At 40.8% G+C, this 18961-nt stretch overlaps 1 long non-coding RNA gene and 1 other non-coding gene across 2 annotated transcripts; one reads left to right on the top strand and one right to left on the bottom strand.

The window, feature by feature from the left end:
- Positions 1–5333: 5333 nt before the first annotated feature.
- LOC141421999 (U6 spliceosomal RNA) lies at positions 5334–5440 on the bottom strand. Its single transcript, XR_012446668.1, has one exon. It is a non-coding gene; the product is annotated as a U6 spliceosomal RNA (small nuclear RNA).
- Positions 5441–13900: 8460 nt separating this feature from the next.
- LOC141421354 (uncharacterized) lies at positions 13901–18646 on the top strand. Its single transcript, XR_012445946.1, has 3 exons — positions 13901–14095; positions 17073–17241; positions 18457–18646. It is a non-coding gene; the product is annotated as an uncharacterized lncRNA (long non-coding RNA).
- The last annotated feature ends 315 nt before the right edge of the window (positions 18647–18961 follow it).

Here is an 18961-nt window from a genome sequence, read left to right as displayed (position 1 = left end):
AGCTGTGCCTAGAATACCTTGGGAACAAGCTATTTATGAAGTTGTAGACCAGAGATTACTATGACACCCACATTCATTCTTGAAAAATATGACTCAGTTCTAAGTCATGCACTTGTACAGGAGCAAGAATCTGAAGAGGAAGAACTTCTATCAATTGCAGACACTATTCACAAGTCTCCAGACAGTCTCTTAAGCAGCTAGCATTGTCTGCTCTGCATCCTACCAGGAAATAATCCAAGGTGTTTAATATTTTCACTGAACATGGTGATCTACCTCCCATAATATGGTGTTTTGGAACTTTCTCTCTCAGTGGGGCATTGTTTATCATTTATTTCTCACCTCAAGTGAGAATTGCTATAGGAATGATTTCCACTTCCACTTGGGACATAGATTTAATAGCATACTATCTGAAATGTAGTAGGTAATATCATAATTCTGCAAAAACAAAAACAAGAAATCCTTGTCCTTATAAGATGGGAATACTTTTTTTTTCTTTTTCTTTTATTATTCATATGTGCATACAAGGCTTGGGTCATTTCTCCCCCCTGCCCCCACCCCCTCCCTTACCACCCACTCCACCCCCTCCCTCTCCCCCCCACCCCCTCAATACCCAGCAGAAACTATTTTGCCCTTATTTCTAATTTTGTTGTAGAGAGAGTATAAGCAGTAATAGGAAGGGACAAGGGTTTTTGCTGTTTGAGATAAGGATAGCTATACAGGGCATTGACTCACATTGATTTCCTGTGCGTGGGTGTTACCTTCTAGGTTAATTCTTTTTGATCTAACCTTTTCTCTAGTACCTGTTCCCCTTTTCCTATTGGCCTCAGTTGCATTTAAGGTATCTGCTTTAGTTTCTCTGCGTTAAGGGCAACAAATGCTAGCTAATTTTTTAGGTGTCTTACCTATCCTCACCCCTCCCTTGTGTGCTCTTGCTTTTATCATGTGCTCATAGTCTAATCCCATTGTTGGGTTTGCCCTTGATCTAATGTCCACATATGAGGGAGAACATACGATTTTTGGTCTTTTGGGCCAGGCTAACCTCACTCAGAATGATGTTCTCCAATTCAAGATGGGAATACTTAATAAATAAAATGAGCTGTTTATGAGGATTTTTTTTTTCCTCATTGCTACCAGAATTAGGCATGAGGGATAGGACGTTATATAGTGTGAGAGCAATAATGACTCAAGTGAAAAGGTAGAAGGTGAAAACTATATAGGAGATAGAAGCAAGCCCTGGAATTTCTACCTTCTTTGTTTGGTTTACCATTGTATATATGAAGTGATTGCCCACTAAATGATAAAGCAAGCAGATTAGACTTGCTTCATTCAAATGATGGGTACAAATACCACTGCCATGTTTGAAGATCTAAAGCTTATATTGTCCAGATGAAGAGAAGTTAAGACAGGATCGTAAGAAAGCAAGAGGAAGAACAAGTCCCAGTCTGTGATCCAATGTGAGTGTAAAACTTATGATCCAGATTGTAAGCCAGTCTAACCACTGGGTTATTAGCTCTGGACATGTTAGTTCCTCATAATACCATCCTGTCTATGACTGAATGAGCTCGTCTCAAATAACGGTTAAACCTTCCACTGTCCCTCAGAGTCTGAACACCAGTGGGGTGTAGATGTGTGCCAACACCAGCAGTTATGTGAAACCCTCCAATTGGATGCGTGACATGTCTATACCAAAGGGGTGTCCATACCTCAAAATGCCTTCAAAACATGCAATAACTTCATTGCTTTAAAAAAAAAAGGAAAAGAAAATATGTGGCTGAAGGCAAGATTGCTTTTCAGAAGGGAAACTCTTTTCCCAGGGTACACTGTGCAGACAAAACTTACTGCATCCCTTCTGAAAATGCGTCTGGAGCAGTCTTCCAAGATGATTAATAGAGCAAGCATTTCTCACAAGGGTCTGACCTTTGAAAGCACAAGCAGACAAAGGCACAAACGGCCAGAGATGAATGGAGAAGACAGGCTCACAGGATACCCAGATCCACACATTGACACCTCATCGGGACATGGGGCGGGTGGGCTGCACCTTCCCTCAGGGACCAAGGTACTTTTGAAAAGTCTCTTATATAACACTCTTTACCTGAGCAAAATTTTTCTTTCAAGTGATGGAAGCACAGTTGGCATATTGTAAGTGCAGAGACTGTGAAGATCAAAAGAACAAACCAGAAGATTCCTGCACCAAGCATTCAGCTCAGAGCCTTGGGCCTCATGTGTGGAAACAAATTCTTCCATGCAATGTGCATGTTTCACTGGACAGGGGAGCAAAGAAAGCTAAATACTGAAGCCAATATTCTTAAGGATCTATTTTTAAATCTTTATAGCAACTCTATAAGGCAATATCAACCTTCCCATTTCACAGATAGGCAAATTCAAACTTGAAGGACTTGGTAATGTCATACAGGTAGTAAATGGATCAATATGGGGATTCAGGCCTAAGTAGGTATAATTTCAAACTTATTACTATTCTGCTATCCCAAGCTATCTAAAGCTGTGTGAGAAAGGGTTAAAAATATAGTTCTTGGTGGAAATTCACTTGCTGAAAAAGAAAGCACATTTCTGGGTTCACCAGCATGCCATGATGAGGACCCCTGCTGAGTTGGTAATTGTAAGCAGTGATGAATTTTATCATACCAAATGGGAAAAGGCTATTTTTATAACCTTCTTTATTTTTATCCATTGGTTCTACAAAAGTTTCCATTCACTTATATTTGACTTGTTTTTAACTACTGAGTTCCATGTACTCTGCTAGACAATTGCTGTACAGTGATCATGTAAGCTGGGATTCTTATAGTGAACATGAGACTAAGGCTTGCATGCAGGTGGTTTATTTTGGAAATTATCCTAAAGAGAAGAAGTGAAGGATCAAGGAGAGTTAAAGAGAGAAAAGAGACTGGGGGAAATCCAATACAAGAATATATTACAGACCTGGCCACCAATACTAGGAGGTGGTGCTCAGTCCCACTGGCACCTTTTGAAGAATGGATAAAAGGGATCAGAAGGAGAATAATATATCCATTGGTTCCTGACCTGCTTTGGTTGGGTTTTACTCCACAAAGTATTCACACTTGCTCACTTCTGGGTTGTCCATATATGACTATCAGGCAGACTGCAGTAGGTCCCCCATACAGAAGAGTAAGGGAAGCCTCTGGGGAGGAAGCAAAGGCATATAGTATGAACTTGGGATGTTTGCTATTAGTGGAGAGCACGTTGAAGCCTTGTGTAACTTTTTGTCAGGACCAGGAGCTGAGGCTGAGAGGAGGCCATAATTACATAATTATGAGACCATAATTACAAATTTGGATATGCATAATGAAAGAAAATGGCAGGTGTCGGGAAAGAAGCTAACAAGCAACCTTACATTAAGTTGAGATGGAGAGGGAGGCTTCTCTGGCTAGTTGGCATTTAGACTAAAACTTGTACAATAAGTGAGAGATGGAGAGGTGGGGAAGGGCATGTAGAGAGAACAGCCTTTACAAAAACTGGAGGCAGAGTGAGCTATAGAAATGGAAAGAAGCTTAGCATGACTTACAGAGGAGTAAGAGGGTGACTCCCAGAGAAGTGAGACATAGCAGCTAGGCTGTGGATTTCACTCTGGGTGGGGTAAAAAGCTGGGAGAAGTATTTTAAAAATTGTCTAGGGTTTTTATGAAAAAGAAATTTGTTCTCTGCTGTAGGGAGAGCTTTCTGAAGGAAGAAGTAAATGTCAGTGACTTAGACTAAGGTATGACAATGAGGAAAGAGAAAACTGGTCAGGTTAAAGAGCTATTTTTCCCTTGAGAGAACATGATGGTACATCAGATATGAGACCAAAGAAGAAGGGAAAATTAAGGATGACTCAATTTAAGTTTTTAGTATTTATTCATGTACTTAGCAGTCTGCTAGACAGAAATTTGAAGATTGATAAAATTCCACGTGGCCTTTGAGTGACCCACAGTGTAGTAAGGAAGACAGAGAAGTAGACAATTCTGTTAGATTATGGTAGTGACCATGATACCTGCACATTCTAGATCTCATTAAATGCTAACACAATCTAGGTTACTTCCACCTGTTCAGATGATCAGAAGTGTATCCTACTAGAAGACTGCTTACCAGCTGCTCAGAAGACTTTAGGAAATTGATTCGTAGAGAAATGAATGGCCCATGAGTCTTTTTATTCTTATTGGTCAGTACTAGCCCCTCAGCACTCTAGGTAGATAGAGTTTAGTCAAGAGCATTCACTCCTATAAGTGGGAGTATGAAATGATCAGAGCTATCCAGGGTTACTATAGCAGGGTCAGTCCCTGGAGGACATATCTTGGCATGAAACATTGGTAATTCTCCTTCTGTTTTTCAAAATCCTTAGCGATGACATCCCACCAAGAGTGCTGTCTCCAATGGCGTTCCTACTATTGTTTGCCATTTTCTGAGGTTGAGTTTGGAAGATGATGTTCACAAAGCCAAAGGATTTACCTTAAGCATGCTGAGTTTGGGTCCCTATTTTCATGACCTTGAAGTTACTCAACCTGCTGTAGAATTTACATTTTAATTTGCCATAAAATATTATCTAGCATTTCCCAAATCAAGTACTATGGGTTATAATGCAGAAAGAATTACCTTTAGAGGAGCAAAAAAAAGATGATCAGTTCCATTAAGGTCAGAGAAAGAATTTATGGTGCAGACTTTCAAAGGCTGAGAGCCTGACTGCACCCTCACTTGTCCTGTCTGGAGAGCCAGGAGATAGTGTATTGACTTCTGTTTGTAAGAACAGCATTATAGTGAATCAGTGTTGATGGTGGCAACACTGAATGAAGTGTATCTTTAGTTCTAGGTGCTGGTCATTCTTTAAAGTTATTGTGTCAACATACCTTCCATTCAAAGTCATAGAAATTAGTGATATCTCTTGATCTTTACTAGATGGACTAAAAACCTTATTGACAGACCCAAGTCATGATATAATCATGGAATTCACTTTTTTCTTCTGAATTCAGAGAAGGGAATTTTGCTAGTGTTTTCTTCATTGTTAACAAATGTACTTGGTACATTTATCCGAAGATGTCGTATGAGAGATAAGAATTGGGTTACACAGCTTAGTACTCATTAAGGACAAGTTTTTCTTTTTAAGGGACTGGGATTTGAACTCAGGGCTTCACACTTGCAAAGAAGGTGCTCTACAATTTGAGCCACACCTCCAGTCCACTTGGCTCTGGTTATTTTGGAGATGGGGCCTCGCAAACTATTTACCCAGGCTGGTCTTGAATAATGATCCTACTGATCTCAGCCTCCAAGCAGCTAAGATTACAGGAGCTTGCCACTGGCATCAAGTTCAGTAAGGAACTTTTTTTTTTAAATATGGAACGTTCCACGAATTTGCATGTCATCCTTGCACAGGGGCCAAGCTAATCTTCTCTGTATTGTTCCAATTTTAATATATGGGCTGCTGAAGTGAGCACAGTAAGGACAAGTTTTAAGAAAAGGTTAGGAAAGCCCTGGAGATAGGATGTAGGCTTTTCTCCCATCATCCCTGCCTTGGGCCCCATTCCATGGAGCTGATCCTGATGTGCTCTAGACTTGGCCAATGAGAGCACTTAATCCTCCAGGGTGGAATTTGTGATCCCTGTAAAGGCCATAATGGCCTTTGCTGCGACCAGGAAGACAGGCACTTTCTTTTTGATCTCAGTTTGTGAGGCTTAGTTACCTCAGTGGTCTCCTGCTTCCACACGGTGGGAAGGAGAGGGGTAGGGAGAGGAGGGGAGGAAGAGGGAAGTGAAAGAGGAGGGGAGAAAAAGAAGGACAGAGGAGATACTGAGATCTGAAGGCAATAGCTAAAACCCCAGATTTAAAGGTCACCTAAAAAGACCACTTAGTGATGGGACCAATGACTCCACATGTATTTGTGCTCTTCTCTTAGTACTGAGAAGTCCTGACAACTACATAGTGATCTTTTGGTTACAGCCTTTTGGCAAGAATGCGGGCTACCCTGGATGCCATAGGAAAGAGTTGTTGTGACAAAATCTTTGCAGCCACAAAAAAGAATTCAAGTTGTTCACACGTGCTTCATGGCACGGGAGAATGCTTGTGATAAAAAGTCAAATAAAAATATTTAGACTGTTTCTACCACACAAGTATTTATGTGAAATAACAAAAACAAGTATAACAAGTAGACTGGAAAGAAATATACTGGAATTTTAGAAGTAGTTTTATCCATAGTTAGGATTAAAAATAATTTTAATTTTAATTTTCATTATACTTTTTTCAGTGGTAATGGGATTTGAACTTAGAGCCTGTGCTTGCTAGGCAGGTACTCTATCATTTGAGCCATACCCACAGCCCTTTTTTGCTTCAGTTATTTTCTAGATAAGATCTCATGCTTTTTGCCCAAGGACAGCCTTGGACTGTGATTTTCCTGCCTATACTGTCTGCATAGCTTGGATTACAGAAGTGCTCCACTTCACTTAGCTTGTTGGTTGAGATTTGGTCTTGCTAACTTTTTGCCCAAACTGGTCAGAAACTGCAGTCCTCCCAGTTTCCACCTCTTAAGTAGCTAAGTTTATAGTCATGCACAGCCACATGAGTCTTTATACTTTATTTCCCAGATTTACTACAGTACACACAAACTACCCATATAATCTGGAATAGACAGGATATCGATGAAAGTCTGAAAACTTTTGACTTTGGACATGACTTCATAGAGCTCAAGCATACCTAGGATGTATCAGAGGTTATGCTTCAAAACACCTGAAAAATTGAGCATTTAGTTGCTTTTGTGTTTTGTCATAATGGATCCTTACCAATTCCCTCTTACCCTGTGGCACTTTTAGTTCAAATGAGTAATGACATCATACCTTCCTCATGGAGCAAAAGAGCCCAGTTTTTACTAGAGATGTTAAGATAAAGAACAAGTTTGTGGACTCAATACAGGTAGGGCTATAGTGTTATCTGGAGGACATTTCTTCTCAGTTTCATCTGGTGAAAAGGCTGGATGTTAAATTCTTAGGTAAACAATACCAGGTTCCTGTGGGGGGAGAGCAAGGCAGATTGGGGAAACTTGTTCTCAATATGGAAGTCTATACCTAAGAATCAGCTTATCACATTTCACAGTTCACTGTCCATGAAGAGGGCTGGGCAGGAGAGGGTCAAAGACAGCTCTAGTGGCTCTCATTTGAGCAGCGGAATGAAAGGAGTTTTCTTGGGGTAATTGATGATGAGAAGGGGGTATGCTGGACACATTTTTGGGACAAGGATTTGGTGGAAATTGCCACTTCCTTGCAAGGGACAATGTCATTCTGCCTGGCAGAGGTCCTCCCTCAAGAAAGGATGTATAGTAATGCAAGGTTCAACATTTAAATAGAGGCAGAAGAAAAACACAGCAATTAACTGGCACCGCTCTTGCCTGCTCTTGGCTATAGCTCTTGCTGGTAACAGGAGGCTTGAAGTTTCTCCGGTGTGTTGGGTGGAAACCGTCTATGCCTGGTGATTTTCACAAACAGACGAATGTGCTCCTCTGCCAGGCATACCATTCAGCTGCCTGGACTCCAGCAATAACTGCTGCCCATTTCAAAGGAACTGGTGTAATGCAGTCCTTCTATCTGAGCTCAGATCTATTACGAAAATCAAGCTGCATGTTTTTCCAGGTGCTACCATCTTGGAAACAAGGCACAAGGGGACCAAAAAATGTGCTTCAGAACCTAAGTGAAAGCCTCCAATTAAGCCTTTTTTTTTTTTTTTAAATCTAGTTATTGCAAGCTGTTTTGGCTAAAACCTGAACGTACTTAAATGTCTTCCAACCCTGTGTATATTTGCTGTTCTTAACTACGATGTGTTATTTTGAAAATGTTCAAAAAATGCCACCAAATTAAGTGTATATTTGACATTGTAGTACTCTTTGTTTTTTTTTTTATTCATTTGAGTGTGAACTTAGGCAAAGCCTGGTGATTGTCAGTAAAATGAGTACAGTAGAATGACTAAATAGCAAATAGTCTAACTGTCAGAGGATTTCTGAAACCAGACCAGGAAAAACAGCAACATGGAATTAAATGCCATTTGGGAACTTTGAATCTTTGTCTATCTGTCGCTTTACGGTGTTCCATATTTCAGGCAAATCCTATTTCACCCTGCTTAAACCCACAAAACAACACAAAAAGCAAAGAACAAACTCTCCTGCTGAACATGACTATTCTGAATTCTATTTTTTAAGTTTTTTTTGTCCAGTTAGTCATATGTCTGAAAATGCATAGAGTATCCTCTGAAGCAAGAGTGTGACTCAAAGTCTCACTACATAGTTGCAAAAGAACTTTGGTACGTCCTGTCTCTGAGGAGGCTGGTGGGGTTGAGCCTGTACCAAAAAGTGGCAGAATGCTTTCATGAACATGGAGGTGGTGCCTGAGACCAAGGTTGGATAGATCTGTGGGGTGGGACAGCTCACTAGGCATTATATAAATGAGAGGAGCTGGAAAAGTTGAACGTACATTGAAGGAGTCACCCATGGTTGCCTCCCAGCACTTTCTCCTCTTCTATAGTGATTCTGGAATTCGTCCTTATCTTTTACCACCTCCATACACACACTCTTCCCTAGAGTCTGTATTTGTTCTCTGCATGCCATCTTATTTCATTTCATCTCCCAGACTTTAAGACAGTGTCTTTATCATTGCTCTGGTTATTTCCATCATGTTACAGACCTTCCAGCTTGTACAACCCTACAATCCTACCAGGATACCCAATTGCATTCCTGAGTGGCTCATGAGGCACCTCTCAAAATCTTTCTCTTTAAGTCTGAATACTTCACCTACTCTTTCCACATTACTCATCAAAATGATCAACCCCAAATAAACAGACCATCTGCGGGTTTACAGGGAAACAATGGGTTGGGAGCTTTAAAATGACTGAAAGTACTCTGTGATGCAAAAGCCCTTGAATTGATAGCACCAAGAACAAGACCCAAGGTGATAGCTGTCACTTTAGAAGGACTGAAGATGAACTAACTGATACATACCTCTAAGTGGCTGTTCAAATTGTATTGTTTTTAACATTACCCTTAAAAATTACTTTCTCTGTTTAATAATTCATCAGAAATAAATGATCACTATAGAAAATAAAAATACACAGATAAAATAGAGGAAGGAAAAATTACCCATACGCCACTACTAGACCATTGACATTTTGGGTGTACATCTTTCAGGACTTATGAGAAGTATTTAATATATTAATATGTGCATATATAAGGTGGTTACATACACAAACACATGACAAGATACCGTGAGGAAACCAGAGTGAAGATTCAGATAGGTTTCACATATGTTGTTAGACATAATCCCTATCTGCTTCCTGTTCTCTCAAATATCAGTTTGCTTCTATATGATTCACAGGGAGATTGAAGGGCTTTCAGAGAAAGGAATTCAAAACATGTCCAAAATTGGAGTTCACATACACATGGTTATGCCTGCTAAAATTCATGTGATTTTTCCCCACCATGAAAGCCAGTATCAAAGAGAATGCATGTGATCCCTGAGAAAGAGTTCATTAAGCTCATTGCACCAGACTTAGAAAGGAGAAAATCATGATTCTGTATTCAAATTTACCTATAATTTCAATCTCTAGCCACTTGCCAAGTGCACTCTGGCAAAGACAACACTGAGCAAGCTAGAGTGAGAGTTTGAAATTTAGAATTCTAAAGAAGCTTGCAGTAGATTTCCTTCACCTGAACATATAAAAACAATCGTGGAGCCTGTGAAAGTCAGGCAGTAGTGGTAGTTATTCTTAATGGAAACTCCAAAGACCGTTGACACTCCCTTTCCCACACACAAAAGCTTTATGGTACTCTATAATCTACTGTTTAAAATCTAATACACTATGATCAGTAGTTGGCATAAACATATTTCTGCAGTATCGTTTAAAGTGACTTTAGTATATGAATTTTGTCAGGATTTTTAAAATAAACAGTAGTTCAGTGAACAACTTGGCAGTTAAATTTGTGGGTATATGCTGAATAAATAATTTCATTAGGATGAGTCTCTAGAAGTAGAACCGTGAGTCACGATGTGCACCTAATTAGGTTCTATTATGTGTACTGCACATATAAAGGACATGTACCCTCTAGAAAGATAATAAACTTACTTTTGCCAGCAATAAATGAAAGTAACAGGTAAAATATTATTTTTAAAGTTCTTTTCACCTCTACCTTACATCCTGGATAGAGCACCTCTTTCTTTTCTAAAACCACTGCCCACTGCAGATAACATGGAGAAATTAAACTGCATGGGTCTGTGCACACACACAGTCCTGTCTTAGACTAATATGGCAAGTACCACTCCATGTGTAAATCATCCACCTTGGCTCACCTTGTTCCTCTTCACTCCACAAGTTCCTCTTCACTCACTAACATGGCTACTCCTTTGTGTAGTCCTTTGAGTACTGCATCTTCATCCCACTTAGTATTACGGTGTTGGGATAATTTTCTTCCTGAAATATTTTACTATTCCCCAGACTTACTTTTGTTTAGTATTTCCATCCTACATTTTCAAACTCTCCGAGCACATTGTTATGTGAATTCACTCACATCTGAGCCACTTTAAATTGATGTGCCAAATAAAAAACCTAAGAGGCACTACCATTACCAACCATGCCCCAACACTACATCTGTTCCTTCCTTCCTTTCTGTTTCTTTCTGTGAGATCATCTCTGATTTCATCAATATTCTCTGTTCTTGCTGTAACTGCTTTATTCAATTTAAAAAATACATTTTTAACAACACAATTGTTTAAAAAAGAGACAAAAGAAATAAAGTGGGTTGAAGAATACACTATGAATGTCAACTTTTGCTTTATCACTTGGAAAAGGTGATGTTTATGGTATTTACATAGAAATGAAAAAAATTAGCACTGTTATGAACTGTGAGTATAAATTGATACAATGACCCTGGAAAGTAATTTGGAAATATTTATCAAAACCTAAAGAAGCATTTTATGCATATAATTCTATCTTGGTGAATTTATCGGGGAAAAATAACTGAATGAATACACAAAGATTAATGTAAAAGCATGTTTATTGCAGCATTATTTATGAGTAAAAATGGAAACAAACAGAATATTCCATAAAAGGGAACTATTTAAATGAAATAAGTTCTATGTGCATATGGGAATAGATGCACCTATTAAAATGATGACTTAAATTTGCGTTTATAGTAATGGAAGAACACTGAGGTTATCACGTTAAATTACAAAGACAGGTTGCTGAGTAATTGGTATAGAACAATCCTAGCTAGGTAACAAAGACATCTGTGTCTATGTTACCAGAGTAGAAAAGCTGGATCCACGTCTGTTGGCTCACATACTCATCATGGGAGAAAGGAGCCCAGAGAGAAGCATCAGGAGCATTTGGTCCTGGGAAAGGAAAAGGAGAAAGTGGGACAGAAGGCCTTGGCCAGCACATGCTAGGCTTGTCCCCTTTGGAGATAAGGACATTCTCTTCAGTTCAATCCAAAGGAACATGTGACTCTTGGCCCTTCGGCTTGACAGGAGTGGAGTTCATACTGAGGGAGATGAGTCCTAGAGAGAACTCGTCAGGAGACAGCATCTTAGTAGGGCAGTCTGCACTGAAGAGCACTGACAGCAGGAAGAGGAATGCCCTCTTAAGAAACTGACATATGGAATTTCTTCCTTTACCTGTGGGCTAAAGCAAACCACATGGTCAGGAAGAGGGGAGACACCCTCTACTTCTGTGGTAAAGAACATAGTCTTAGGGAAGGGTCAAGAATTGAGATCATTATTGCAATCTACCATACCTGTATTTTCTCAAATTTTGAATAATAATCACATAATTTGTGTATTTATGCCTAGAAAAATAGATGATGTGGTAGATTGTTAGATGAAAAGTCTCCAAGGAACCATTTCTCCCATATTCATGCCTATATTAATCTCCTAAGACTGTTTTAACAAAGTACCACAAACTAGGCTTAAAACAAAATTTGTTTTCTCATAGTCTGGAGGCCAGAAGTCTGAGAAAACAGGTGTTAGCAGGGCTATGCTGCTTCTGAAGGTTGTTGGGAGGAACCTTCCTTGTTTCTTCAAGCTTCCGGTAGTTCCAGATGTCCACTGGTTTGTGGGAATACAATTCCAATCTTTGCCTCTATCTTCGCATAGTCATCTTCCTTCTGTCTTTGAGTCTCTCTCTGTTCTTTAGGACACCAGTCATATCAATTTAGGGACCCATTTTACTCTGGTACAATGTCATCTTAACTGGACTATATCTGAAAAGACCATATTCCAAATGGAGTCACATTCCAAGGTATTGTAAGTTAGGACCTCAGCTTCTCTTTCTGAGGATCACAATTCAGCTCAGAGAAATGCACTTGTGCCATTCCCTCTCTCACTGTTCTTGTTGGCTTGTTGCATCAGCCAAAAAGAAAGTGATAGATTTGATACAAGAAAGGTCTGATGAGTACTTTAGTTCTGGGGTCACCCTGATGGAATGCTGTCCTTACTAAGTGAAGAAGCCTGCTTTCTTACTTAGCTTTCCATCGCTGTAACAAATAACTGAGAAAATCAACTTATAAACACATAAGGTTTATTTTGGTTTGCAATTTTGGAGGTTCTGCTCCACGATTGATTGGCATGAGTGCCTTGGGCCAATGATAAAGTAAAATCACTTACTTCGTGGCCAGAAGGTGAAAGAAAAAGAAGAGACTGGGGCCCCACAATCCCCTGCAAGGACACTTTCCCATTGACTTAAAGACCTCCCATTAGGACCCACTTTTCTTAAAGTTTCTACCATCTCTCAGTAGTGCCAATCTGTGGACAAAGCCTACACCACATGAAATTTGGGGGAACACTTAAGATCCAAACTATAACAACTGATGTAACTTCTTAAAATAAGAAAGAACCACAAAACAAGTGAGGCCACACACTATCACAGATTCCCCAGCTCATCCCAATGCCCAGGCCATCTTTACACTGAATTCACACAAGAGCCCCAGGTGATGCCCAGGCTAGTCACAAAATTGGGAGAAACCATAAGTTATTGTTTTATAGGGAGGTAGTTTTGGGGTGGCAATAATAGAATAGTTCCTGATGACTATTGGTGTTCCTAAGATCTAAACTCAGTTAGATTTGAGGTTCCTCAGCCTACCAGTTCTAGAATCATGGGTTTTGTTGGGGTTGAAAAGAACTTTGAGATAATGTAGTCTGACTTCATCATCTCACAGATAAGAAAATTGAAACTCAGGAGCTGAAACCCTGCCACAGCAGAGGCAGGCATCAGTCTGCAGACTTTTGGTTCTGTGTTCTTTCAACATTTCCACCAGGTCACACACTCTAAGATGAAACTATTGCTCTAAGGGGTGGAGCTGGCTCATAGCCACACAGCTATTTGGTGTCAACATCAGGGCTAGAAATCAGGTTTCTAACTCCTCATCTAGAATTCTCTTCCTTTTGGGGGATGGTGAGTGTACAGTGTGTGTCTTTTATTCACACATTTAGCTGAGTATTGTCTTTGGAACTGTTATCTTTGTCCCAGAGTGGAGTTCAGGGGGAAAAAAGATACCATCCCTTATCTTTCCTAGCTCTGAAACTTCTTTCTCTTTCTTCTTTTTAAAAATACTTTCCCTTCCTAAATCCCCCAGCCCTGGAAATGTGAGTAAGAATTCCCACCCCTCCCCATCAGCCACCACTTCATACAGGATGGATTAATGAGGTTATGTCTCCAAAGAACTTTGAGTTCCTTGGAAGAAAGGCATCAACATGCAAAGTGGTGGTTGTTATTGCGATTACTTCACTGAGTAGGGTTTCGCAGCTGTCCTGATGGAAAAGGGGCCAACAAAACAGAATGCCAGTTTCCCCCAGCAGAGGAGCAGCTGGAATGGATTATAAATGAGACCCATGTGCCTGGTTCTCTTTTTTTGTCAAAGTCCATCAGCCTTTTTAAATGCCCAGATCTCCCCTTTGACAGCCTAGCAAGCAAGCTTCCTCAGCCAGACAGGTGTGGGCAAAGTCACCATCTAAGCTCCACGTGCAGAAGCCTGCTTGGCAGTGGCAGCAAAACCCTATATTCTGAACCAGGGCCAACCCATTACCAGTGCTCAGTAATGCAATGGATTTCTCCAGTGGTGACTTGGGGTAAGTAAAACATTCTCATTGCTCAAACTTCCCTCCACTTTATAGGACAGGAGGGACAGGGGAGGGAGGGGGAAGAGGGTGTGCAGACTCAGAGACATGTCACATTGCCAGGACCAGAGCACCTCCACCCACCCTTCCTGCTTCCACTCTCCTTCCTCCCTTCCTCCCTCTAACCTTTCTTTCCTTCCTTCCTCCCTCCCTCCCTCTCTCCTTCCTTCCTCCCTCCCTCCCTCCCTCTCTCCTTCCCTCCCTCTCTCCTTCCCTCCCTCCCTCCCTTCCTTCCTTCTTTCCTTCCTTCCTCCCTCCCTCCCTCCCTCTCTCCTTCCCTCCCTCCCTCCCTTTCTTCCTTCTTTCCTCCCTCCCTCCCTCCCTCCCTCCCTCTCTCCTTCCCTCCCTCCCTCCCTCCCTCCCTCCCTCCCTTCCTTCCTTCCTTCCTTCCATTTAGCACATATATATTGAATAGTATGTCAAGCAAAATGTTAAGTTCTCAATAAATAATGAAAACCAAGATGCAGACCTTGCTCTTCTGAGGCAGGAGAGGTGGTGATGCATGAAGCAGGGACAGACAAATTGACAGAAAATCACATTGCATTGCACTCTCCAAAACCCCTCATTGCTGTGGCAAGCATGTAATGCCACAGGGACACACAGAAGAGACACTTACCTGGCTTTGAATGGGTCTTGGATGGCTCCTATAGGACTAATAGGGGATCATAAAGTTAAGTGTAAGGAAAAGGGAAGGGTATTTTAGGCAGTCACAGTTCTGTTGGTTCTGCTATAGTATAAAAATCATGGGTGTTTTACATGTGCATAAAAAAGAAAAGCAGACTATGAGATTTGTAATAGTATATTGTTGAACACTTTCTATGTGTCAAGCACTACTAAAATTTTAATTACATTTCTTTTTTTAAATTCTCATAACATTTTATAAAACAGGTTTCAATACCATGCTCATTTTATTGAAAATGAAACTGAGGTCCAGAGAGGTTAACTGACTTGAATCAAAATCACAGAATCAGTGAGTAGGAGCCTCATGTTTACTCCCACACAGCTCAACTCTAGACCCCTGACACAACAGCTTCTTCCTACAGAGACCTACCATCTCCACATGTCAGTGACCTCTGTCCCTATTGGACTTTTTAAAAAATAGGTCTATAATATCCAGGCACAGCACTCACAGAGAATTCTCAACAAATATTTGCTAACCAAAAGAAATATTTCCAGGAAATATTTCATCAAAAAAGTAAATGACTACCAATCCTTTATTTCTAGCATGACATTGGCATCAGCATTTTTAGTACCTTGTCTCAATTGAACTTGACAATACGCCTATGCCGTGAAGTCTATTATCATGTCCATACTGCAATGAGGAACAAGACACTAGGAGGTTGTGATTTATAGGTAGGATGCTGGGATTCAAATTGGTCTGATTCTCTGGTTCTCTTACAGAATTAACTCTTTTGCCTCTTCATATTTACTTAAAATCATTGATTTCTCAAAGTGATGCAGGGTTGATTTCTTTCACTCCTACATACACAGGGTGTCACTAATGGGTATGCCTAAGGTCCTCAAGACCATAGACACACACCCTAGCTTTTGGATGATACTCCACTCTTACTGCCTGTGTCAAGCCATGAGGTCAGAGAGGAGAGGATAAGGATCAAGTTGTTCTTGCTTGCTTTGACAGAAGTAGACATCTAAGTATGTCTGGGCTTGTAAAAATAAGCTGCAAAAACAGCTTCTGCCTTTGTTTGCTCACCAGGACTGTCCCAGTGAGAGTAGGTGAAGTGATAGGGAGGCTCTCCTGACACACAGCTCACATCTTTCAGTGGTGACTTTGTACTGTTTCCAGGCATATGTAACCAAATTGTCATCCGCTGAACCTTTCTTCCACGTGTGGCATTTCCTCTGAAGCAAGTGGCGCTCCAGGAGAACAGAGTCCTGGCTGCCTGCCTGTAGGACATTTAACTCCACTAAAGTAAAGAAACAGAGAGCCAAGACTTGGCATCTCATTAGAGCGGATGCCTCTGTCAGATCTTTCCAGGTGTAGAGACATGACTGTCCACAACAGGAGAACCAGTTCTCCCTTCTGTCTTGCCCTCAGCACATGGCCTTGCTCTGAAAGGACTGTTGGTAATTGACTTCATGAACTGATTGTTTTTTATGAAGTATAATATGAAAAAAAAAACAGGGAGCTTCCACCCCAAAATGGCTCAACTTCCCAAAGCTGACATGTGCCTAAAGAGTTGGTCTGTTGCTCTTTCTGTTCCATTGACCCTTTCTGTCCTCCATCCACCTGCTTGTAGCCCCTTGGGTGCTTTTAGGAGTCTGACCATCTTCAGGCCATTGCTCTTCAAGCCCCCACTGCCTAAAAACTTTTCATTGCTTGCAAGAAAACAAACAGAAAAAGAATCAACTGAACATCTAAAGTCCTGACTACAGCATTGCCTTCTTCATGTAGGCTTCTTGAGCACCTTCTCCTTCAACCAAAGGTGGGCTTAACCATGCCTTTCCTGGCAATTACTGTGCTAAGACTCTGTGCAGAGGTAAAGGGAGATCTGAAATAATGCATTATTCTTGTCACTGAAGTATCTGTACTCCTTATGAACTAGAACTCCATGAGGAGGCAAATACATCTTCACAATCTCAGCTTCCCCAGAATCTACAAAGAACCTTATAGTAGGTAATCAAGAAGCATTTGTTGAAAAGACTAATGATAAATGAATGAATGAAGCTTAAAGTAAATTCTTGGTCTTCATAAATCTAGAAAGAGTAAACTGAATTCAACTATTTTTGCTGGTTTAAACTGGTTTGGATAAATGATGGACAGGAGGCTCATATTCTTAGCTAAATATTTTGACAGATTTGTTTTATCTCATCGGCTTCATTACTGTGCCATATGGCACTTGGGCCAGTAAATGCTTAAGAAAAGTTTGATGAATGGCTAGTAAATAAAAGAGGCTTCACTGTCATCTAGCTGCAGAATCTTGGTGGCTTCCCATGAGAAGGTGAGAGGTGAAGAGCCTGGATGGACAGTGACTAAGGGGTGGAATGGAAGCTACTACCCTCAAAACCCCAGTACTGAAGTACCAATCAGAGGGATCAGCCATTCTGAGGCTCAACCTCCTGAGGAAGGAGGCCAAGAGGTACCCCTCAAGTTACCCCATTCCTTGTGGTTCAGTCATATATAATAAGCATAATATTTTGAATGATGTTAATTTATCATATCATATTGTCATAATATTTTTATGACAATAAAATTGATATTTTCTCTCACTTATTTTTATATATTCATGATTAGCTTTCCAGTCAATGCAAAGTATTGCTGCAATGTAATGAAAAATAAAGGAAAATTATTATTGAGTTTTTGGCATTCAAAAAAGGATTTTGCAGCAAGAAAATAGTCTTGAAAGCAAGCATTACTGACAGAGCTTTCTAAATTATGCTAGTGTCCATTTAACATATCAAGACTAGTTTTGGGGGAAAGACATTGCCAGTTTAAGTAAGTTACAGAAGAAGGGGACATAAAAGAAAAGTTTGTCCCTCCCAGATCCAATTATGGATTACAGAGAGAGAGAGAGAGAGAGAGAGAGAGAGAGAGAGAGTGATGGAGCAAAGGGTCAAGAGAAGTAAGAAGAAAATAGCCTAATATCTTCTCTTGGGGTCTTCGAGACAAAGTGAAAGGTTGGGCGATCATAGGAACTCTTGCCCCATCCCTTCTTGATTGGAGACAACTGGACCTGAAAATATGTGTCTGCTCATGTGATTCCATGTTTGAATGTGATGCTTAGGTTGAGAAAGGCAAAGGCTCATGCACCTGAGTTCTCATTTCTCTACCATATCCTGAATGCCAAAATGAAAACCCACAAACCTATAGCAGCTTCTGGGGTGGAGGCTGAGATGAGCCTGTAACCTTGGTACCACAGGGCCAGGTAGGGGCTAGAAGGTATACATGGTAGAGAATCAAAGGGGTCTTCCTCAGTGAGAGGTGGGTAGGAGTGGGGCAAGTCTTCAGGGAGGGGCCCCCAGAGCAAGCTAGCCAAGCAAAAATAGACCAAAAGTACATCAGCCACAGATGTCAGCTGCAGGCGCCAGCTGTGGATGCCAGCCATAGGGTGGTGCCAAACATTCCCCAGCAGACACCAGGCATCTCACACCCAAGCACAAGTGCAAGTCCAGGGGCTCCCTTCCCCCAGAACCATGGACCATGGGACCTGGAGTGAGGGGTGAGAAAGGGTGGGGGGAGTGCTGAAAAACTGAGAAGAAATGCATCAATCTAAAGATTCTGCAAAAATGTTTGAGTTGAAGAAATTTTAAACTGAACTGATCTACTAGTTATTTTTTTCTTGCTTTCTAAACAGGTGGAGTGTTTGTGAAAAAAAACCAAACAAACAGATCATGTATAAAGAAGAAAGTAGCTAATTTTCTTGGCATCCCTGAATGTTGTGTGAGTGATTTTGGAACGCTGCATCTCACAGGCAATTTTGAGCCCCCTTAGTTTAGCTCTGAGGCTTAGGATGTGGTTTTGCAAGGTAAAGGTGGAAGTGAGTCCATCCAACATCACACCTGACCCCACCACACCAGGTTTCCGGACTTGGAATGCTTTACTTATTTGTCCTATCTCCATCTCTTCCTTTCTCCCCCTCAAGCCTTATCTTTCCTTCCATCCTCTCTTCTTTCATCTTTTAACCCCTTTCCCTTTCCTCTCTGAAGAAAGAAACTGCACACAGATGGGCAAACCATTTCAGAATGGCTCCTTTGTGAACTTTATGGGCATATAGAAGGAAAAGTCAAACTGAACTACAAAAATTCCCCAGGAAACACCTCTCTGATAGAGTTTTAAGTATCCCCAAAGACCCCAACAAT

The sequence above is a fragment of the Castor canadensis genome, chromosome 3 (genome assembly GCF_047511655.1).
Source record: "Castor canadensis chromosome 3, mCasCan1.hap1v2, whole genome shotgun sequence".
Taxonomy (NCBI): domain Eukaryota; kingdom Metazoa; phylum Chordata; class Mammalia; order Rodentia; family Castoridae; genus Castor; species Castor canadensis.
The sequence above is the reverse complement of the archived record's forward strand: the minus strand, read 5'-3'. Positions and strand labels throughout refer to the sequence as shown.